Genomic DNA, 23,891 nt, shown 5'->3' with positions numbered 1-23,891 from the left:
ATGAAGGGTACCACAAGGCAGTCATATAATGGCAATATTATTTTGACAAATTGTGTAACAGCAAATTTGTCGATTTAGAATGATGCACCGATGCAAAATTTAGTGTATTCTTGTTAAGAAAATTCACCAAACATAATTTTCGTATACTCAAACTTTTTGTACATGACTGCTATATTTAATGACACTCCTCGAGTATGCCTTAACTTGTTTAATCTATTATGCGCTCAATCCGGTAAATGTCAGCCTTGAATATTACTTTCTTTCACTCAATTTGTACATTAGTACGCATGTTCGCGGTGATGTGACGTTCATGATGCACTACGTGTCTAGTTACATGTTTGAATCTCGCTCATTACAAAAACATATGCAGATATCAATATTTCCCTAACAATTTCAATTAGAAACAAAAAGGGGGAAGGGATTTAAATATTTAACTTTCTTTCTCGTTTCAGAGAGCGATCAATGGCGTTTAAACCTAGGCTTATTAGCCAGGGCAAGTTTAATAGCTTCGCCCCATCCCAGCAAAATCATCAATGAAATGACATAAATTTCTTAGCATGGTCATTCCCAACGTGTATTCAATCTTATCATATCATTTGCTTATGGTGATACTCCTAAACTATATTCCCTTCCAACCATCCAACTCCTTGACATCTATGAGGGCGTCGGTGAGTCGCTGGCCTCTCTTTAAGTAGATGTCATATAATCATTTCCTTCCTATCCCTAGTAACGGCTGGCAATGGTAGCTTTCATGCTTTATCATTTTGGATCTCCAATTGGGTTGCTATTAATTCCCAAATAGTAATCCATAAGCAGTTGGGGTAAGAAAGATAAAGAATATACATGACAGCTATCAGTATGCAATCTACGAAATACTCCGTTACAACGCAACGCAACGCAACGCAACGCAACGCAACGCAGTGACATGGAAGTAGGCTTTGAAATTAAAACAACATAAATCAAAAACAAATCGCGAACGGTGGGCAAGTTTCGATTCATTCGTGCTTGACTCGACTCGGGCTTAAACTTTCCGTCAAATATCACACACATAAGACGCAGTACCTAGAGACTGAACTAGGAGCACATGGCGGCAGCGCCGATCATCTATATCGGATAAAAGCCCATTATTATCAATGGTGAGCGAATCCTACAGCACCTTATAAAGACTATCGATAATTCGCAGAATACACAGCCACTGCCAGCCAGCCCGCCGAAAGGAAGTCGGTACTAATAGAACCGTGGGTGGACTATGGGTGCTCATTTCCTTTCGTATCTCCGCATACACACCCACATATGAGCAGCCAGTGAACCGCAACCACCAAAACGGTGTCTCCCTCTTATGTAACCGTTACCATATGACCCCATTTTCGGTGATGGATCCGTCGCACCCAGCTCTGGCGCACAGCACAGATGAAGAAAAATGTGCCGTGGGAAGAACACAAACGGCACTGCATTAGATGGCAGATTCGGAATCCCCACTTCATGAACGTATGCCACTTTGTGACACCCGCCCCATGTGTGCCCTCGCCGCGATGGTTTCCCTGCCATTCGGCGGGTGTTTTATTTGTCCTACTCATCCTGGCGTGTTCATCTGCAAAGCGACTGTCAGCAGTCGTTGCCGGGAAGACAAGTCCATTCGGAATGTGTGCTCAGCTGTCACTTATCTGCCGTTGTCGGTCGTCGCCATGCGGTCTCTGGCCAGGATACCATGCTGTGCGCTGGTTGGCTGAACGGAATGGAAGAATGTTATCTCTCGAGGTGTCGGAATGCATCCTGAATGGGCATTTCAGTACGTCGGGAGCCGTGTGTGTGTGTTTATATGTTTGCTTCGGACTCATTCCCAACATTTCTCGGACAGACTGCGGATGACCAGCAAAGCCATAAAAGGACACCCATATTTACCAACATTTCCCATGTAGGAGCATTATTTCCCATGATAATTTGACTTTGATAGCATCTTGTTTGAGTCCAATCGAACAGTGCTGTGCCGGCTCCATTTGCCGGAGCTCATCAAAAGATGTTCCGTGCTCTGAATCAAACTGCAACAATCGAAACGCTAGTCGGGGCCTCTGGGGCTGCAGCTTCTCAATGATTGTTTTCTACGTGTTCTGCCTCGAACCAGATCCCAGATCTCGCACCGTTCTACAAACTCAGCACATCTATTGTTACGGAAAAGGGGAGCCACTTAATCGATCTCCCTATAACGAGTTGGAGCCATTTTAAACTTGAAAGCATTTAAAAGAATTGGTTCGAAAGAAGATTTAGTGGAATTTCGTTGATGGGCATTGTGTGATTTTATGTTACTAAATATGTGTTTTTCGAATGGCAATCTTACCCTGTGCCACACAATAATGTATCCTAAATATTACATTTTACTGCACAAAAAAACGAATTTCTCAAGTGACTCGGATACCTGTTCACGTGTGGCAAACGTAGAAAGGACCATAATGGAGGAGCCACCTAACCGGCGAGGGAGGACAGAATGTGATTCAGCCTGCCTGCACTCGGTGTGGTGGAAAAAAGCTTATGAATACAAAAGTGCACAGTATACAAGCGGGAAAAAAATCTCCATCCGAAGGAGAAAATGTGTTCGCTATAAATAGGAAAGTGGCTCTTGAGAACTAAAGCCCTTGATGGTGTGCTGCCTGCTGTGTTCTACCTTCAGCCATACAATGGAGCAGCAGTTCCCCAATGTTTACGGCTGGGGAGGATGCGACGGCGCGGGCCGAAGAGGACATCCTTTTGTGGCCCTCTGCTGGAAAGGTAATGCGATTAAGCGTGAAAGCAATTGTTAGTGATGGCACGAATTGTTGCGTGAATTGAATTAGAGCGCGCCAAGTGAAACAGTATGTGTGGCGGCTAATAGCCGTGTCGGATTAGGTTGGCGTTGCCGACTGTGCTCGGGAAAAGATAGGCGTGTAGTGGTATTGTTAGGTGTGGTTAGCATTGTAATAATATAAACGTAAGGATGATATTTCGTCCCTCATGCTACCACGGAGCAGTTATAAGCTAAATTAAATGAATCGATCCATGGGGATAACAATATTTTTGGAACACTTGATAAGGTCCTGATGAATGACAAGCGGGAAGTGAGAAGTGAGTAGTGAGTGGTGAAAAGTGAAAAATGAAAAATGAGATGTTCGAAGTAAAAGTGAGTAATGAAAATTGAGAAATTAGTAGTGAGAAGAAGTAAGAAGTGAATAATGGGAATTAAAACAGAAAGAAGAAGGAAAAAAGGTAGTAAGAAGAAGAGGGAGAGGGGAGAAGAAAGAGGAAAGAAGGAAGAAGGAATAAAAAAAGAAAGAAGGAAGAAAGGAAAAAGAAGAAAGTACAAAGAATTTAGAATTCTTTATTAGAGTGATTTTTCGACAACTTCATCAGTTAAAGAATAAGAAGAAAGAAGAGAGAAAGAACTTCCAACTCCTCATTTCCCACTTCTCAATTTCACTTGTTTCTTCTTACTTCTCAATAATCCTATCTCACTTCTCATTTTTCACTACTCACTTCCTACTTCTAATTTCTAATTATCCACTTCTCACTTCCTACTTCGTATTTTACATTTCTCGCTACTCACTTCTCACTTATCGATTTTTACATCCCATTTCGAAGTTCTCACATCTTTCTTCTCACTTATCTCTTCCCACTGTTCACTTTTTACTTTTCACGTATCTCTTAAAACCTTCTCATCTCATTCGTCACCTCCGACCCAATTCTTGTTTCTTATGCGAAATAGGAAGTGACTATTTTCTAATTCCTCACATTGTATTTCACACTTAGCAATTCTCACTACTCACTTCTTATTTCTCACTGTTCATCACTCGCAACTGATGAAAAAAATGCAAACAAGTTCGTGAAGAAGAATGCGGTAGTGATAGTCAGCGAGCTTCGATTTACGGTCGGTGTCGTCAGCAGTTTCAAGTGATTTTAATCTTTGAAAGTTATGTATCACATACTGTATCGACGATCACGACAGCTCACCAAACCGGTTATTTCGGACAAGCTTTTGCCACCATTCTTGAAAAAATGTTCGTGCTACTATCGGGATTTTTTTTATGAGGAACAGCCATTTTCCTACAGAACAAACACTTCGGCACTAGAAATTATTCAAACTGACAGATCTTTGTTTACTGGACAAATTTCCTAAAAATCGGACGGACGGTGTGCGGAAAAATTTTCACGTCGGATTTCTGGCTTTTTTAAGTAAATAATTTCAATTTATTGATATTTGATATTTGATTTGACTTTTTGATATTTCAAGTACTGACAAAGCAAAGGAGCCTAATTAGAAGCCGAATAAATCCAGGATGCAGCAACTTTAGTAAGGTACGGTCGCTGTTGTCACTGGCAAAACATCTTTTGCTGGAGAGGATAGGGCTTTAAAAGTCAACGAGGAAAAAATCAGAATGTTTTGACATTTGTGTACCCAACATATTGGGGAACAAGAACAAAGGAAGCTACTGTGACAATAGCCCCCTATAGTTTATTAGCTTTATTGGTTTTCTGAATTTTATAACTGATTTTTTGTATGCGCATATGATGTTCGGACAATTTTTAGCAACAGTGTAAATGATAAATATTTCGATATATTCTGGCTGCCGGAATATTGCCAAAATTGGAATCAAAACTAGAGGACAAGAAAGCATAGTTTTCACTCATGAAAACGCATCACTCTCGCATGAAATAATGCATAATGGATATTAGGCAGAACATATCTTAAAGAACAGACCATGACATGAAGAAGGCAGAACATTATGCCTAACGTACTTAACCTATTAGAATAAGCTTCATCAGGTGAGGGAATTAGTTTTGGAGATAAACTCTTGCATTTGCATTCAACGGAATCCGTTAACAATGTTTGTTTACAAAACTAGCTTTATGTACCCGGCCTTGCTCGGAGTTGCCAGTTTAATTCGCAGTTTTTTTCACCATCGGAATTGGAATAGGTCAAAAGGATAATTGTGTTTTCTTATTGATATTTCATCATTTGATTAAAAGAAGGTAGATTACATTTGAAAACATTGACTGATTTTGAAAATGGGATCAAACCTAAAATCGCTTTATTCCGGGCAAACGTCTATTTCTAAAGAAGGAAAAACATACACCGATGCCTTATTCCGAGCAAACGTCTATTTTTAAAGAAATGATCACATTTACCGTCCAGAAGGAAACACTTTAATCATTGCTTTTCTCTGGGCAAACCATGATTTCGATGAAGTGTTGAGTTGATCGATCCCTGTCATCTTCGCCTTCTTAAGAAAAAAGAATGTTTGTTCCAAATTTGGTTGAAATCGGGCAAGGGGTACAGAAGTTATGCTGGAACATTGGATCATTGCATACCTTGCTTTTATTTATTAATCTTGAATCATTATCATATAATTATCATACCTTTAAAAATTTGGAATAAAGGTTACTCGATTATGGATCACTATGCAATTTGATCATTCATAATCATCAATCATTAATCATATCGATCGTTAATCATTAACCATACACATAGTGTGTCAACATTTAATCACGATCGGTAATCGTTAATCATAATCCAACGGTTTTTTCCATCTATTATTCATAATCGTTAATTATTGTCAAAAATGAATTTAATCATTAATCATTATCAGTCATCATTTTCAAAAAATTATAATTCATTAATCATAATCTTTAATCATAGAGTTGAATGATTTAATCATTTAATCTGCTTAGAATTGGTCCTGGGGTCAGGAGTTACACTGAATTGCCCGTTTTCTAAAGACAACCGCTTTCCCTTTACCCTTCCTCTTTTCTCAACGGCCATTTCACCCCCTTTGTTATCTTCTCCTAGGGATAGAAAATGTGTGTACCAAATTTGGTTGAAATCGGTACAGGGGTTCAGAAGTTACACTAAATTGCCCGTTTTCTGAACAATACCCTCCTTCAGACCCCTACCCCCTTATCCAAATTTCCTCCTGTACGATCGGCTCCTCATAGTGAATATGTGTACAAATTTGATTGAAATCGGTCCTGGGGTTGGGAGTTACACTGAGTTGCTCGTTTTCCAAAGACAACACCTCCCCTATACCCTCCCCTTTTTCCAATGACCATCCCATCCCCTTTGTTATCTTTTCCTTATGATGTACAATGTGTACCAAATTTGGTTGAAATCGGTACAGGGGTTCATGATTTACTTTGAATTGCCTGTTTTCTAAAACAAAACCCTCCCTCCAGACCCTCCCCCTTTCCCAAATCCCTCCCATATGATTACCTCCTCGTAGTGAATATGTGTACAAAATTTGGTTGAAATCGGTCCTGGGAGTTGAAAGTTACACAGAATTGTTCGTTTTCTGAACAAAACCCTCCCACCACCCCTCCCCTTTTCTACATGACCATCCCACCCCTTTGTTAACTTCCTCTGAGGATAGAGAATGTCTGTACCAAATTTGGTTGAAATCGGTCCTGGGAGTTGAAAGTTACACAGAATTGTTCGTTTTCTGAACAAAACCCTCCCACCACCCCTCCCTTTTCTACATGACCATCCCACCCTTTGTTAACTTCCTCTGAGGATAGAGAATGTCTGTACCAAATTTGGTTGAAATCGGTCCTGGGAGTTGAAAGTTACACAGAATTGTTCGTTTTCTGAACAAAACCCCTCCCACCACCCCTCCCCTTTTCTACATGACCATCCCACCCCTTTGTTAACTTCCTCTGAGGATAGAGAATGTCTGTACCAAATTTGGTTGAAATCGGTCCTGGAGTTGAAAGTTACACAGAATTGTTCGTTTTCTGAACAAAACCCTCCCACCACCCCTCCCCTTTTCTACATGACCATCCCACCCCTTTGTTAACTTCCTCTGAGGATAGAGAATGTCTGTACCAAATTTGGTTGAAATCGGCCAAGTGGTTCAGAAGCAGTTAGCGAACATACATACATAGATTGGTTTTATATATAGAAGATAGAAGATAGAAGAAGAAGATAAGCTAAGCACAAATTTTGCTTTAAATGTGCTGCTCGGAAACGTCCTTATGCCTATAACATCATGGATCCCCAAAATACGAGTAAATCGTTTAGAAAGCAGCTGCGTAATAAACATTTAAAGTAAATGAACCGTTTGTTTGAGAAACTGCATATGTAACATTTTTGGCCAAAATGAGATTTTTATATATTCTGAATCCTCGTTCAAAAATACGTATCCTGGCAAAAAATACGAAAAAAAAATTTTGTTCAGGAATGTATGAAATTTTTTTCGTTTGTTTGAGAAACTACATATGTGCATGTACTTTGAAAAGGCATTATGGAGTACTGCTTAAAGTTTTCGCACTGGAAGTGTTGAGTTTTGCCAAAAACTATTGGTGTGTATCAAAGAAATCGAAACAATTGGTGCCAATTTGTTCAAAAACAGTTTTTTGTTGTTTTCTCGAAATTTTGTAAAATGGACTTATGCAGTTTCTCAAACAAAAGATTCAAATCTCCTATTTTTTCTTCTTCTACTATCTTTTCTTCCTTCTCTCTTCTCTCAAAGAGTAAACCTTTTTGTATACTTTAAAAAGTGGAATAATTTTAGTTTAGTATTTTTCCACAACTACCTACCTGATTTGGAAAAAAAAACTTGATGCAATATTTTTCTAACAATACTGAAAATTAAATTCTTTTAATATAAATGGGAATTTTCAAACTAAGATGGTTAAACTTAAATTTTAAAGATTTTTTTATCTACATTATTAGTGAAGATTGCAAAAAAAATGTTAAAAAACAATTTAAATCTTATGCTTAAAACTATGCCTCGTATAAGGCTTCACATTTTACCCAAACATGGAGCTTAAAATACGGATTTCTGTGGATATGATTTGAATGTTTCTTAAACTCGTAAAGACAGCCCTTGCTAACTTGATCCGTGTATATCTATTTGGGTATTGGTACCAAAGTCTGACGCCCAATGAGCATAGATAATCAGGTGAGGAAAAAACCAAATGCAAGTGTAATAGTGGATGATGGAAAGTGTAAAAAAAATGGTGACGTATATATTTGCATGGCTTCAAATGGGAGCTGGTTCGAATCTAGTAGTGAATGATTTTTCGCCATACACGAAAGACACACACACAAAACAAGGATTTCCATGGCTTAGTATTTATTTTCTTTGTCTGACGCCATTTGGATGCTAAGATATTGAAATCTTTCTTACGAACGAGCGTGAGGTGATCTAAAAGTAGCGGCAGCACTACGAAGAGCACCTGAATGGCGATATGGCAGACAACGATGGTGGTATGATAACGAGCCTGGGAGCACGAGCGCAGGACATACGACTATCGGCTCTGAATCTGCAGAAAATCCAGGAGACGATCGACCGGCTGAAACACAACAAAGCACCTAGAGTTGACCAACTACCAGAAGAGCTTTTTAAACACGGTGGTGAAGCACTGGCTAGAGCGCACTGGGTGATTACCAAGGTTTGGGAGGATGAGGTTCTGCCGCAGGAGTGGATGGAAGGTGTCGTGTGTCCCATCGACAAAAAGGGCGATAAGCTGGATTGTAGCAACTACCGCGCAATCACATTGCTGAACGCCGCCTACAAGGTACTCTCCCAAATTTTATGCCGTCGACTAACACTAATTGCAAGAGAGTTCGTGGGGCAGTACCAGGCGGGATTTATGGGCGAACGCTCCGCCACAGACCAGGTGTTCGCCATACGTCAGGTATTGCAGAAATGCCGCGAATACAACGTGCCCACACATCATCTATTTAACGACTTCAAAGCCGCATATGATACAATCGATCGGGACCAGCTATGGCAGATAATGCACGAAAACGGATTTCCGGATAAACTGATACGGTTGATCAAGGCGACGATGGATCGGGTGATGCGTAGTTCGAGTTTCAGGGGCATTCTCGAGTCCCTTCGAAACCCGTAGAGGGTTACGGCAAGGTGATGATCTTTCGTGTCTTCTATTCAACATCGCTTTGGAGGGAGTAATACGAAGGGCAGGGATTGACACGAGTGCACGATTTTCATGAAATCCGTCCAGTTATTTGGATTCGCCGACGACATTGATATCATGGCTCGTAACTTTGAGAGGATGAAGGAAGCCTACATCCGACTGAAAAGCGAAGCTAAACGGATTGGACTAGTCATCAACACGTCGAAGATGAAGTACATGATAGGAAGAGGCTCAAGAGAGGTCAATGTAAGGTGGTGACGAAATCGAGGTGGTTGAAGAATTCGTGTACTTGGGCTCACTGGTGACCGCCGATAACGATACCAGCAGAGAAATTCGGAGACGCATAGTGGCTGGAAATCGTACGTACTTTGGACTCCGCAAGACGCTCTGATCGAATAGAGTTCGCCGCCGTACCAAACTGACTATCTACAAAACGCTTATAAGACCGGTAGTTCTCTACGGACACGAGACCTGGACAATGCTCGTGGAGGACCAACACGCACTGGGAGTTTTCAAAAGGAAAGTGTTGTGAACCATCTATGGTGGGGTGCAGATGGCGGACGGTACGTGGAGGAGGCGAATGAACCACGAGTTGCATCAGCTGTTGGGAGAACCATCCATCGTTAACACCGCGAAAATCGGAAGACTGCGGTGGGCCGGGCACGTAGCCAGAATGTCGGACAGTAATCCGGTGAAAATGGTTCTCGACAACGATCCGACGGGAACAAGAAGGCGAGGTGCACAGCGGGCAAGGTGGATCGATCAGGTGGAGGACGACTTGCTGACCCTCCGCAGACTGCGTGGTTGGCGAAGTGCAGCCATGATCCGAGCTGAATGGAGAAGTCGTTTATGTGCAGCACAGGCCACTCCGGCCTTAGTCTGATGATAAATAAATATTGAAATCTTTCTACATTTTCCACTGGTTTCTCGGCTACTGTAAGCCTGGAGAGGGTCACCGCGTTCACATCCAACAATTTGGTTTTGATAAGAAAATTATTTGTAGCTTTTAGTGGTGTTGTCACAACGTAAGCATTTAAAAAAATGCACAAAAATTGTCGGCTTTTCATGGGTTTTCCTTCATCCGGCGTTTTCGAGCAAAAAGTGCTGCGTACAATACTCGGAGAGAAACTAGAAAATAATGTGTGACGCATGAATCATGAGCTGTATCAAATATACAAAGAAGAAAATATTGTGAATCGTATAAAATACGGAAGATTTCAGTGGCCTGGTCACTTGATGCGAATGTCGGAAGAAAGAACAGCGAAAACAATATTCAACAAAGAATCAGATAGGGGCCAGCGACTTCGTGGAAGGCCACGAACACACTGGCTGCACGCGGTGGAATCGGACCAAGGGACCCTGAACTGAAGGAACATCGCCCAAGACCGACGATTATGGAGCTCTACAATACGCCAGGCATAGGTTTATCAACGCTGCAGCCAAACAGGTAGGTACCTTCACCCGCACTAACCGAACTACCAATTCATCATCAATCATAGTAACCCATTAGTCAGTAGACAAAATTTGACAGCTATATCAGTCGAACTCTAACCGTGATTGCAAAAATAGTGAACTAACTCCGTTCAGAAGTGTGCGAGTTCAAAGAACGGTGCCTGGCGGAAACGGACATCGTGTGGCACTTTGGAGGACGCCGAATACGCCCGTTCCGGCATCTACAACATCTTGGCACTATTAAACACCAATCAGACTTGCTTACTTATGGGTTCTGTGCACCTCCGGTGATCCAAAGGGCCGACTTGAAAGATCTCCATCCTGAGCAACGTCTAGCTAGCGCTTTAACCTGTTGCCAGGCTAGATTTCGGTTGACTTCATTTAGTTCTTTATTAAGGCTTCGTCGCCATGAGCCTCTGGGTCTACATCTGCTGCGATGTTCCGCTGAGTTCTAGTCTAATGCTTGTTTACAGATTCCGCCCCTAAGTAAAGTGTGGCCGAACCAGCCCCACTTCCGTTCCCGAATTTCAGCTGCTGTCGGCCTCTGGAGGCAACGACGATGGAGCTCGTTGTTTGAGATCCAGTTGTAAGGTTACCAGGCCGGAATTATGTACCGCAGGCATCTGTTGATGAACATCTGCAGCCGTTGAGTGCTCTCCACTGATACACACCATGTTTCGCTAGCGTATAACAGCACAGATTTCACGTTAGAGTTGAAAATTCGTATTTTGGTGCATACACTTATCTACCTGTTTTTTTAGATTTCTTAGATTTTAGATTTCTTGATCCGTGCGTCTATTCCGATCCTGGATCTTGGATGCCATTTGGCTAGCAAGATATTGGAAGCTTTCAACATTATCCACTGATTTGGCTTTGTTGACGTTGATGACTGAATCTGCAGAAGACGAGCGTATCAGAGCGCGCCGTAGAGTGAGGAGTGGAACGTCATCAGCCAATTCAAAGTCGTTTACGTGCTCCATGATTATAGGATGCCATAGCAGCCCGCGGTTTGGTTCACGGTCAATCGCACCTACCAGAATCTCGTCGATTACGACGAGAAACTGTAGCGGTCATAGAATACACCTAGCTACGACCCGGATAGGGTCGGACAAGACCCCATTGTGCAGCACTCTACACGAGAAGGCATCGTACTGTGCATCGATGAGGCCAATGATTTTCTCAGGAACCCTCTTGCGTTTCAGGGCACCCGCGTGATTAAGACGGCCGAAAGCTATTCCGTAGTCGATGAATACCAAGTAAAGGGACTCTTGGAATTCATTGACCTGCTCCACTTATAGGTTCCCACTTCATCTGCGCAGAGTGTTCCTGAGCGCTTAGTAGGAAGCCAACTCCGCCATGCCGGAGAGCTTGTTCTCCTCGTAAACCAGAGTATAGCAGAATTTATCCCGACGGCACTCTGTGTTCTCCAAAGTTTGGCCAACGGACTTTACTTAGTACACGTCACCTCAACAATTAGAGCATCGAAAGAAGGCCGGTTCCGGACGGCGGACGACCCTGAGCGACAACCCGACTTGATTGGGACTGAATCTGGTTACACATGACTTGCAGTAACCTTTATGGAACATTTGTGCTGCTAGGGAAGGGTGCTCCAAAGGAAGCTGAATAGGAAGACCGAGGGAAAATTGGCTACATCGCTGTGTGCGCTTGGCCGAAAAGTGAAAATGTACCTGGCAAACATGAACATGCGAAATTTATCGAAAGCAGTTGTCTGTCTTAGCTTTTTTTTCATCACCACCGAATTAAAGTCCTTTTTTTATGCAAGCGTTAAGACGAGTTTGCACTATCCCACTTACTTCCACCACTTGATTATAAATACAGATACATATGTCGACTTCAGTGTCTCCTACTTGACTCGACGAGACTTGACTTTCACGACGATAGTACGAACTCGTTTTATGATAAGTGATTTGGTTTTGTATAAATAAAAAAGATGATTTAATTTGCTGATGATGAACGCACGAACGATCTATAAGAAGTTATAAAGCTATAGAGAGCACATGAATGATGACGTGGCAGACAACGATACTGCCTATGATTCCATAGTTGACGTACCAACCATTGCACTTTCACATGTACTTCGTACAATTTAGGGACAAACATCGCAAATTTAAAAATTTCAACCCGCAAACTCTTAATACTCAAATTCGCTGAAATTTCGAATGGTTGATATGTCAACTATGATATCATGGGCCACCCTTTTATGGTGCCGAACCTGCAGCGAAAGGAAGCACGCATGCAGGAGAATCGTTTTCAGCTCCGGATCTCCAGAAAATCCAGGCAGAAAATCATGAAGTTGAACGTGTACTATACACATGTGGAAGTGTTGGCTTGAGAAATGGATTGCGAGCAGGGACGGGAATGGTTGACATTTCTTTTTAAAATTCATTCTTCCATGCAAAAAAATAAAAACAAAACCACGGCAGCCGCAGCAGCAGCCACGCCAAGCAGACGACAGTCAGCATATGCTTTTTACTATTTTCTCTCCCTACAATTTATTAATGTTTTCGTACAATAATTTCACAACGTATAACCGTTTTTGGTGGCGTTCATTTCATTACTTCTTAAAAGAACGAATAAATCAGTACCTACGGATAGCACTCCTTCTAGGCTTTGCGCCGCAGGTAATTAAACTCGATTCTGTGCTGTTTGCGCTGCGCACGAGCCGAAAAAAAAAAAAAATAAAAAATCTCATGCAAATGCTGACCGCGCGCAGGTACGACTCTAACGTAGCAGCAAACAAACAGTCTGCTTCATTGGCAAAATAAATGTCACGATGTCGCGTACATTTTTTTTTTTGGCAAACTGTTTCGGCTTGTTTGGTGCATGAAATTTGACTGAAAAAAAAACGTAAATATTCGCATAATCAAAGTGTTTTAATGTACATTTCCCAACACTGATTGCGAGTGTTTTGACTATGCGTCCAATTTGGGAATCTCGAGCTCGTTCAGTAGCCGCTAGGTTGCGAAGGCCGACGGAGGTCCTTCGTAGCTTAGTTGGTTAAAGCACCAGTCTAGCGTACTGTAGGGTCATGGGTTCGAGTCCCATCGAAGAGAAAGTGTTTACCTCCAATACATTTTCCAAATCAATATCTTTCACATAACGTACATACATATTCACATATGAGTTTTCACAACATTGTAAATTCATGAAGTTTGTCATGCCGCAAATGGGTTCGGAGATTGAACGAAAAGAGGCGGGTTAGGGACAAAAGGTCGAAAAACAAAAGGTCAGAAGGACAAAAGGTCGAAAAACAAAACGTCCAAAGAGAAGGTCGAAAGGACAAATAGTTGAAAAGGACGAAAGGTTGTAATGGACAAAAGGTAGAAAGGGACAAAAGGTCGAAAGGACAAAAGGTCGTAAGGTTAAAAAATCGAAAGGACAAAATGTCGAGAGGACAAAAGGTCGAAAAGACAAAAGGCCGAAAGGACAAAAGATCGAAAGGACAAAAGATCGAAAGGACAAAAGATCGAAAGGACAAAATGTCGAAAGGATAAAAGGTCGAAACCAAAAAGTCGAAAGGATACAATGTCGAAGGGGCAAAATGTCGAAAAGACAAAAGGTCGAAAGTCAAAAAATTGAAGAGAAAAACATCGAAAGTCAAAAATTGAAAAGACAAAAGGTCGAAATGACAAAAGGTAGAAGGAATAGAGGGTCGAAAAAACAACAGTAGGTTGAATGAAAAACAGGTCAAAAAATCAATTTTGAAATCTGAAATAAAAATATTTCTCGACTGAAGGCGGTCTTGGGCGTTAGATGGTTACTAGTTGACTTTAAAATGAAACACAAACTTTAACAAATCACGTAAGGGACCGTCCATAAATTACGTAACGCTTAGAGAGGGAAGTATAACGATCCATACAATTTTTTTAGATGTTTCTTACAAAAAGTGAGACATAGGGGGAGGGAGGGTTTGAAAATTCCCAATTTTTGCGTTACGTAATTAATGGATCTTCCCAAACGCAATTTTTGGCAGTTCCATATCCCTCCCTACTTTACAGCATAACGTAAAGGTTTCTAATTATAAAAATAAATGTATTATGTATATTCGTTTATATTTACTTAAAAACCAATTTTGTGAACAAAAACTTATAATCTTTTGAGCGCATAAAAATAAAATTACCTTCATTAGAAGATGGTATGTTAAGCTGAAATGATATATTTTAAATTATCATTTTGATGAAATTGAGTGGAGAACTATTTTCAGGAATTACAGGAAAAGTTAATAAATCCTAGCAATACTTTGATAAAAACAAAAATACCCTATGTTTTAACAAAAGGAAAATTCCAGAATGAAATGTTTCCAAGTGTTGGCATTTCATATGCGTTATAAAATGCGAAACTTGAGAGATTGCCTAATTTTTTTGACTTTCGACCTTTTGACCTTCGAGTTTTTGATCTTTGGCTTTTTGGCCTTCTACCTTTTGTCCAACAACCGCAATTTCTATCTTTTGCTATTTCGATGTTTTGTCTTTCGTCCTTTTCACTTTCGACCCCTTGTCCTTTGACGTTTTTACTTTCGACCTTTTAGTCTTTCGACTATTTGTCCTTCAACTTTTTGACTCAGATTTTTTGTTTCGACCTTTTGACGTTTCGACGTTTTGTCCCTTCGACCTTTAGACCATTCGACCTTTTGTCCTGTCGACCTTTTGACCTTCGACCTTTTGAATCACATTTTTTGTTTCGACCTTTTGACCTTTCGACCTTTTGACCTTCGACGTTTTGTCCTTCGACCTTTTGATCCAGATTTTTTGTTTCGACCTTTTGACCTTCGACCTTTTGACTCAGATTTGTTACTTCGACCTTTTGTCCTTTTGACCTTCGACCTTTTGTACTTCGACTTTTTGACCTTCGACCTTTTGTCCTACAACCACTGGACAGGAAACACTTTCACTATCTGATTTATTTACTCACCCGCACAAAGCGGAACAAAATTACGGCGACCGGCCGATCATTTTGCATTCCGCACAAAGCAAAACCAAATTTCGATGACCGGCCGATCCAATTACTGGAAAAACACGACTGGACAAGAGACAAACTTTCACTTTCTCTCTCGTGCAACCAACTATAATAATTGAGCCAAACAATGAACAAATAAAGCTCTCTATTCGTCATTCAGAAATTTTATGGCCATGAACGCACAGAGCGACGCAAAAATAGACTACACATCCAATGTAAATAAAATAGTCTGGCAGCTACTTGAATTGACTTTTGCAATAATACGACAATTCATTGATAATCTACGAAAATGAACTTTTGATTGCCAAATATAGGGGGGGGGTTCTGCGATTAGATATTTTTTGAGGGGCAAAAATTGCCTCGAGTTATATTCCCTTGTTCAACGTTTCAATGATTTCTATGAAGAGGAGCTCTTTGAACAGTGTAGCGATGTGAATTAATAACTAAAATCAATGCACAAATAAATAAACAAATCAATTGCATTCTGCCATATAAATGATAACAGGGAAACAAACAGTTTGCGCCTAATTCTAATCATGTAATATGACTGATGATAATAGTATAGAAAAATCCAGAAGCTGCAATTTGTAACCCAATTCTTTGCAAGTAGTTACGGCTACTTACTCATTAACTTACTTTATTGAAGCAGCACAGTACTTGCTCAAAAAAAAAACTCTGATTATTCCCAATAGCGGCCATGGTGCCTTATTTTCAGTCTATTAAAAAAAGCATTTTGGCCATAGCTTCTGATCTGGTCAACAGGAAACAATGAAACGTGATTCGCCGTCGAAAGCAACTTGAGCATATCAGGGTTGTAGGACAAAAGGTCGAAGGTCAAAAGGTCGAAGGACAAAAGGTCGAAGGTCAAAAGGTCGAAAGGACAAAAGGTCGAAGGGTCAAAAGGTCGAAAAAAAATCTGAGTCAAAAAGTCGAAGGGTCAAAAGGTCGAAAGGACAAAAGGTCGAAGGGGGTTGTAGGACAAAATGTCGAAGGTCAAAAGGTCGAAGGGTCAAAAGGTCGAAGGGTTGTAGGACAAAAGGTCGAAGGTCAAAAGGTCGAAGGGACAAAAGGTCGAAACAAAAAATCTGAGTCAAAAAGTCGAAGGTCAAAAGGTCGAAAGGACAAAAGGTCGAAGGTCAAAAGGTCGGAAGGTCAAAAGGTCGAAAGGTTTTTTCCTTATTTATTCTTTCTTTTGTGCTTCTCTCTTCCTTCTTTCATCCTTCTTTCCTCCTTTCTTCTTCCTTTCTTCTTCATTTCTTCCTTTTTCCTCTTTTTTTTTCCTACTTTTTTCCATCTTTCTATTTTCCTTTTTTCTTCCTTCCTTTCTTCTTTCTTTCTACTTTCTTCCTTCGTTCTTTCTTCTACCTTCCCTTCGTTTTTCTTCTTTCTTTCTTCCGTCTTTATTCCTTCTTTTCATTTTCTTTCTTCCTCCTTTTTCCTCCTTTTTCTTCCTACTTTCTTTCTTCTTTTTTCCTCCTTTATTCCTTCTTTCTTCTCTCTTCCTTCTCCCTTTCTTCCTTATTTCCCCCTCCTTTCTTTCTTCTTCCTTCATGTTTCCTGTTTTTCTTCCAACTTTCTTTTTTCTTTCATCTTTCTTCTCTTTTTCCTTCTTGTTTCCTGTTTTTCTTCCAACTTTCTTTTTTCTTCCTTTCTTTCTTTCATCCTTCTTTCTTACTTCTTTCCTCCTTATTTCTGTCTTCTTTGTTTCTTATTTCTTCTTCCTTCCAACTTTTTCCTTATTTCTCTCACCTTTGGTCCTTTTCTTCAATCTTTCTTCTCTTTTCCTTGCTTCCTCCTTTTTTCTCTTGTTTTGCTTCATTGTGTCTTCTCTTCTTCTTCCTTCCTCCTTGCTTCCTTCCTTCTTCTATTTTCTTTATTCTTTTTTTGTCCTTCTTCCATCTTCCTTCTTTCTTTCTTTGTTGTTTCCCTCTTCTGTTATTTTTCTTTCTTACTATATATGTTTCCTCCTTTCTTCTTTCTTCCTTTTCACTTCTTATTTACATCTCACTTCTTACTTCTCACTTTTCACTTTTCACTTCTCACTTCTCATTTATTTATGCTCACTACTTTCATCTTGCATCTTACTTGTCACTACCCACAACTCCCATCTCATTCCTTGTCTTTTTGTTCTTTCGACCTTTTGTCCTTCGACCTTTTGACCTTGGACGTTATGACACGTATTCGACCTTTTGACCCTTCGACCTTTTGTCCATTCGACCTTTTGTCCTTTCGACCATTTGACCCTTCGACCTTTTGTCCTTTCGACCTTTTGTCCTTCGACATTTTGACCTTCGACCTTTTGACCTTCGACCTTTTGACACAGATTCCATATCAGTTATGAATAAGAGCATAAAAAATGAGGGAGTTTTTTTGCGCAGGTACTTACACACACAGGAATCTGTGTCAAAAGGTCGAAGGTCAAAAGGTCGAAGGTCAAAAGGTCGAAGGACAAAAGGTCGAAAGGACAAAAGGTCGAAGGGTCAAAAGGTCGAAGGGTCAAAAGGTCGAATGGACAAAAGGTCGAAGGGTCAAAAGGTCGAATTTGTGTCATAACGTCGAAGGTCAAAAGGTCGAAGGACAAAAGGTCGAAAGGACAAAAAGACAAGGAATAAGTAGTGAAAAGAGAGACGTAAGAAAAGAGTAATGAGCATAGGTAAATGAGAAGTGAAAAGTGAGAAGTGAGAATTGGTAAGTGAGAAATGAGAAGTGAGTAGTGAGAAGTGAAAAGTGAATAGTGAATAGTGAGTAGTGAAAAGTGAGAAGTGAGAAGTGAACAGTGAGTAGTGAGCGAGAAGTGAGAAGTGGGTAGTGAAAAGTGAAAAATGAAAAGGAAGAAATGAGAAGTAGAAAGTGACAAGTGAGAAATGTGATATGAGGAGTGATAAAAATGAGAAGAGAAAAGATAGAAAGAAGGAGGCAGGAAAAATGTACGGTCAGAAAGGAAAAAGATGAACAAAGGATGAAAAAAGAAACAAGGAAGAGAGAAGCAAAAAAGAATAAACGATTGAAGAAGGGAAAATGAAGCAAGAAATAAAAAAACAACAAGCAGAAAGAAAGGAAACAAGAAGAAAGAAAGAAAGAAGGGAGAAAGAATGAAGAAAGAAAGAAGAAAAGAGGAAAAAATAAGGAAAAAAAAGTAAGAAGGAAAAAGAATAAAGAAAGACGGAAGAAAGAAATAAGTAAGAAATAAGTTAGAAAAAGAATCAAAAATAAAAAAGGCGGAAGAAAGGAAGAAAAAAAATGAAGGAAGAAGGAATTTAGAATGAAGAAAGAAGTTAGAAGGGAAGTAGAAGAAGGAAAGAAAAAGGAAGTAAGACACAAGGAAACAAAAAAATAAGGTAAACAGAAGAAGCAAGTAACACGGAAAACAAAAGAAAGATGGGGGGATAAAAAACAAAGGAGGGAAACATAAGGCAGTAAAAAGGAAGAAAGAAGGAAAAAAGAAGGAAGAAAGAAGGAAAAAAGAAGGGAGAAAGAAGGAAAAAAAGAAAAAAGAAGGAAGAAAGAAGAAAAAAGGAAGAAAGACGGAAGAAAGAAAGAAGCCAAAAAGAGTGAAGACCAGGAGCTGACCAGGAAGAAAAACTGTTTCCTGAAAAACTGAAAAAGAAAGAAAGAATGGGGAAGAAGGAAAAAAGAGAGAAAAAAGAATATAGAAATAAGGAAGATGAATTTTGGAAGGAAGAAAGAAGTAAGAAAGAAGAATGAAGGAAGAAGAATGGAAGGAAAGAAGCATATGAGGCGAGAAGGAAGAAGGAAAAAGAAACAAGAAAGAAAATAGAGGTTAAAAGGGAGACAAAATAATAAAGAAGGAAAAAAAAGAAGGGTCTTTCTTCATTTCGACCTTTTGACGCAGCTTTTTATTTTCGACCTTTTGTCCCTTCGACCTTTTGTCCCTTCGACCTTTTGACCCTTCGACCTTTCGTCCTTCGATCTTTTGGCCTTCGACCTTTTGTCCTTCAACCCACACACAGACATCTCAGTTCGTCAAGCTGAGTTTGGGCTTCTTATAAAAGTTTGGTTTTGGTTTTTACATATAGCCTTTTGATACACTTACTGTACGAGAAAGGCGAACAAGGTCACCAGTTTGATTAGAGCCATTCTATTCTAATATAGAAGAGTTTTAATAGTTATAAAATAGATACTAGCAATGCCAAAGATTCAACATAATAACATATTTGGAGGAATTAATTATGTCAGAAATTTCTGAATCGCATAGATCTAATACTCGCTGCATATAAACCCCTGAAACCAAATATTTACGCAGTATAAAACCACGGAATTTGTCTAATAATTAGCCAAATGTTCCGATAGCCGACTATGGGAATGGAAAACTCGCTCACCAACAATCCATCAACAAAATAACTTTCCAATTTTATTCTCAGAACCCCTTCACAATCCAAAACTCAAATTTCAGATTTGAACAACAGCAATTATCCGCCTCGGGAATCATTCGCCTGGCCATCATCGTTTTCTAAAATCAACATGTAGGTATGTACCCTCCCCACAACGAATGTGAAACACCTCAGTTTGAGAACAAAGCCTGCATTTTATCGGCTTTGTGCTCCGGTTAAAATTGCACAAGCGAATGCGGGATCAACAGCTCCAATAAAATATGGTTTCATGTTTTCGTTCCTCTACATTGGCTCGTGTGTACTAACAACAACAATCTGCTTGCCCCCTAATGTACATACCTTTGATTGTGATGGGAGGAATTGACGTTGATAATATCTGCAATCAAATGGGAGAAAGAAAAACAGAATGTTTAGATTAGTGACTAATATTGCAACAAGTGTTGGTGAATAATCGAATAAATGTGATATTGGTCTAGATATCCTCGTAATTATTTTGATAACCTTCATTATTATCCAATTTCTCGTTTTGCTAAAGAGTTTAACACAATCTTTATTTTCATACGTGATGTTTGTTCCTTTCCGTCGATAATAGACATTCTCCTACGACCGATGTTGACAAATCATGAATATATTACTATATGTTATTTTGTGTTTCAGCTCAAATTCAGGAGCAGTTTCGAGGAGGAGCGATTTCATCGTTGGGTCGCTGCAGACAATGCTCATTTTTCACGCTTCTATATCAAGGGCGGCATAATCGATAGAATCGTGTCGCGTTTATTTCGGGGAACCTTAACAGAATGAGTATTAATTTTCCCGATTCCAATTGAAACAAACAACCATGCGTCTCCATCTGATTGAATTCTGGATCAGACGTCGGTAAGTTTCCGTTGGTTATTGCATCCTCGCACACGCTTACATTCGTAGGAACTTTTGTATCCAGGACAGATATAAAAGTAGTGCGTCTGATTAAATCAATTTAATGGCTCATTAGGCATGAGCATCCATCCAGTCAAGCGTGCTCGCACATGACGACAAAGTGTACGAGTAATCCCTGAGTGTTGATTTTAGCACCGTCTATAATCCGCATGCGATCGTCGCAGCATTGCCGTCCATCTAGTTGATGATATGCTGTACCTATTTTTTCTTTTCTCTGTTGTTCAGAAAGGTTGTAATTGTTCTCCAAAAACAATATTCTATTTGACGATTGTATCAGTAAATGTTATATAACAAACGACTAAGGTCAATGATTTGACTAGATGACGGTTTATATACCATAAACCGAATCAAGATTCGAACCCGTTCATCTTCCGCATTGGCTTCCATCGAAAGGCTCCAACAAAAAGGTAAGCTATATAAAACTCCCTATTTGCTTCCAATACAAAAATAATTAAGACACATATCTGCATCTCCGAAAACTTCACTGTCGTTAACTTTAATTTCGATCGGTGCGAGAAGCCTCGTTGCTTTGATGGTTTAATTTTTTTTCCCAGTTGATTTTTTTATCCCGACGCAGCCATAAAACCTCCCGTGCACCTCATTATAATTTATGACAAGGCCCCAAGGGGCCCGGCTCAAGATGAGAGAAACGAAAAGTGCCACTCCATTCGGGGCGTAATTGATGGAACATGTGCTCTCGCGAAAGCACGTCCTCTTGGTTGGCCGTGAATCCTCGTCACATCTACCGGCAAGAGACGAGATGAAAGATTATACGGTGCGGCCCGTCGTCACCGTCATCGTTGCATTCATATACATAAATTAGATAAAATTGAAGAACAAAGCTCATTGATGTTCAAGCGTGAAACCCGCGCGTCGCCACCCTCTCTCGGGCACCCAGTCAAAACGCCTCCAGTTTAGTGCGTGGGAAATTAAATTAGCCCCGAAAGTGGCAGGAATGTGATTTTCCCGGGAAGTTTCCGCAGGATATCTAGGCCGACAAACGGGAAAGTACCATTCCATTAAGTTGCGCGCCATAAAGCTTCTGAAACGGAATAGGAGATGAAATAGGCTCTTCCACTAAGATACACGTCATTACGAATTCAACTCGTCCCGGCGGAGAGCAACAGTGCGAATAAAACATGACAGAGACTTATTCAGTGGAGATGTGAACCGTTGCTGGGGGGCACGTGCAATGTAAGTACCACGCAGTTCGAATGGCATTCATTATTTAGCTAATCAGTGAAGCAGTCTGACAATTCTGCAAAATTCGAAGCTTTTGAAATCGGTTTCGAAACACTCAGAATCTAGTCTATCGAAATAATTATGTAGAAGTACGGAGAACATTGAAAGTTTCGTCTCCAATGATGGACTGTTACTTCTTGTTAACATTTTCCAAAGCTCGAACTGCCACGATTAAAAAACACTGGATTTACTCTAACCATGCTGCCTATTTTATATAAGAGCCATTTCAGCACAGTAAAAAATAATTTTGCATTGAATAGTTGCTTATCCGGTATGAATAATCGCAATTTCACTCAAAAGAATTGAATAGCACAAGCATTTTCCATCTATCGTGTGTAAGTTTGACTCTGTAAAAAATCACACAAGAGCAGCAAGGTTACTATTGGTAGAATAGGAACACATTCGAGTCAGTACTAAATCAATCGAAAAAAACACCAGTCGAGCTTTGTTTCAGTTGCATAGAGGTGCTGACATTTACGACGTCTAGTCGAAAGAACATTTACTAAGGTGAAACAGCGTAACAGTATTCTGTAAGAAAGGCAAACAACTATACTGCCGTAATCTCAAAAAGTGACGTACGCGCCAACGCCAACGTATACAACAAGCATGTTTACCATTTTTCTGTTAAAGAGCTCGATGCGTACTGCTTCTTAAAACCGTTTTTGAATAATTGCTTCACTTTGTCAGATTACGGTAGTATACCATGAAAATGTTCCTTAATCAACAACTTCAGTAAATTTCAACCAAATGGGCAGCTTCGGAAACAGCAACTCGTCTTCTTTGAGAGCACTGATTTGATTGCCGTAAATCCAGATTCATGAGAACGAGGCACAATACTGAATACATTCCACGACCACGATGCTCATAAACAAGCTCTAAGATTTGACTTATCGTTAAATCGTAAAGCCCCGAAAGCATGTCAATAAATGATGAGTGTACGTCAAGAATCCGCTTTCAGCATACTCAGGCTGATTGATTGATTATTTCTTATATGATTCTGAAAGTGAAGTGGATGCCTATGGCTGGCTACTTCCTGATATCATTTAGGTGCTTCTCTACAATACCCGTGGCCGTGGCAATGATGCAAATATATGCTCCGTTTAATCATCAGTGGTGAAACTCCCATAGGAGAGCGGTCACATAATAAACATCCTGAAATATATAATAAAATTGTATGCTTTTAGTATATTTTGGGTTAAGAAGCATTTTTTATTTATTTGGTTGGCTCAGTCAATATCATACTTTACGGAGGCGAATTCAACAAACAACGTTCAATTTGCGTTCATGAGAACGTTTACAGATTAACCTGAGATCTGAGATCTGAGATCTTAAATTCGTTTGATGATGCTTGTTATTGTATAAGTAGTAAATGAATTGATAAAAAGATTCAATATAGTATACATTGAAATAGTGAAAAATAATTCATCATAAATTATACAAAATCCACGATATACTATTGATAGACCTGAACACAGATAGCTCTTAAGCGACAACTATTTGAATATCTAAATATCTTCTCAGAGATGTCTGAGAATAGAAAACGTGCCTTTCAGTCTTATAAAGTTGATCATGATCAAGGAAACATAATATTTCCGTTATTCAATTTTGGTAATTTTCACCACGAGTAGATATGCTCAACTTTTCCGACGAAATTGGGTCCTAGTGAAACAGCCGTCCAACCAAACGCCTCAATGTTTCCACGTGTTCATCCATTAAACCATTTTAAACGTCATCTGACACTCTCGACTAGCGTAAAGCATTCGTCCGTACTTTTTCCTGGGTTGGGATGCAAATCGTCTTCCCCGCTTTAGTGTTTGCCATGCGAAGTGGCCCGTCTCAGGTTATAATTCCTCCCGATCAAACCGTGAAAACTACACGAAACAGCTTGAAGACACTAAATAAATAGTTCCACGAAAGAATTTCTAACATAAATTTGAAAGAATTTCCCAAGGAAATTCGGAAAAATCTCCCACGGAAATTCGGAAGATTTTCCCCACGGAAATTCGGAAGATTTTCCCCACAAAAATT

At 39.9% G+C, this 23,891-nt stretch overlaps 1 protein-coding gene across 11 annotated transcripts in view; it reads right to left on the bottom strand.

Annotated features, from left to right (window-relative positions):
- Window positions 1-23,891, bottom strand: part of LOC134219152 (high affinity cGMP-specific 3',5'-cyclic phosphodiesterase 9A) — a 782,997-nt gene that overhangs the window by 235,672 nt on the left and 523,434 nt on the right. For all 11 annotated transcript variants that reach the window (XM_062697847.1, XM_062697854.1, XM_062697852.1 and 8 more), the window contains one exon: window positions 20,025-20,061. The gene's annotated coding sequence lies outside the window, so the exon portion shown is untranslated. The remainder of the gene's footprint in view (window positions 1-20,024; window positions 20,062-23,891) is intronic.

This window comes from Armigeres subalbatus, chromosome 3, assembly GCF_024139115.2.
Source record: "Armigeres subalbatus isolate Guangzhou_Male chromosome 3, GZ_Asu_2, whole genome shotgun sequence".
In the NCBI taxonomy this organism is placed as follows: domain Eukaryota; kingdom Metazoa; phylum Arthropoda; class Insecta; order Diptera; family Culicidae; genus Armigeres; species Armigeres subalbatus.
Note: the sequence above shows the minus strand (reverse complement) of the source record. Positions and strands in the feature narration are given on the sequence as shown.